A 1,094-nucleotide genomic window follows, 5' to 3' on the forward strand; every position below is an offset into this window, starting at 1 on the left:
CCTTTACTAAACCCTTCCTCTACTTATCCCGTTTCTATCCCTCCCCCCGTCCTCCCTGGTAACTGTTAGTCTGTTCCTTGTTTACATGCCTGTGGTTCAATTCTGCTTGTTTGTGTTGTTCATTAGTTTTCTGTATGGTGATATTGAAGTTTTAAAAATAGACTATACTTCAAAAATGGAAATTAACCAGAATATTATGGAATCTGTCCAAGATGTTAATCTGAGCTTCAATACAGCACAGCTGAAAATAACAATTGACAAAAAGCAATACTATTTTTATTATAATTACACTAAGCTGAAATAGCTCAATTATCACTCAGAGTCAAACTATATACATAACTTTATACTGTGATTTTTCACTTAATAATAACAATTTTTCATCTTAAAACATCTTCATAAATATCATTTATAATAGTCTCATATTTCCCTTTTACAGATGTGTCATAATTTATTTAACCATTACTTTATTGTAGGACACTGATGTTCTCAAATTTTAAGAATTAAATTATAATATTTATTTGTTCCTTTCATATGATTATTAGTATTAGTAATATTAAATAGCCACTGATCTATGAACAAAGGGATTCTGACTTCCCAGTGATTCATCAGGAAACAATCTGGGGTGTTGATAGGCTAGCCAACAGCTCTAATGATGTGTTTACTAAGCTGGCAGCATTACCCATTTTATCTTTCTAGTGTTTGCCAGTTGTGTGGAGCTGACAACTATAGTCCTACAGGATATAACGTATCCCTGCCTTGTAGAACAGAGGTCCCCGAACATTTTGGCACCAGGGACTGGTTTCATGGAAGACAATTCTTCCATGGACCAAGGTGGGAGGAGGATGGTTTACAGATGATTCAATAGCATTACATTCAAATTCACCTCATGTGGTGCAGCCAGTTCCTAACAGGCCTGGACTGGTACTAGTTGGCCAGGAGGTTGGGGACCCCCACTCTAGAATATAAGGACCACCAGGATGGGAATTTGTTTCTGTTTCATTTTCTGCTATATGCCTAGCACCTGAAACAGACCCAGCACAGGGTAGGCACTAAAAAAATATTTCTTAAAAATAAATAAGTAAATGTGATTATAA

This window comes from Furipterus horrens, unplaced genomic scaffold (genome assembly GCF_987537825.1).
Source record: "Furipterus horrens unplaced genomic scaffold, mFurHor1.1.pri manual_scaffold_6, whole genome shotgun sequence".
NCBI lineage: Eukaryota > Metazoa > Chordata > Mammalia > Chiroptera > Furipteridae > Furipterus > Furipterus horrens.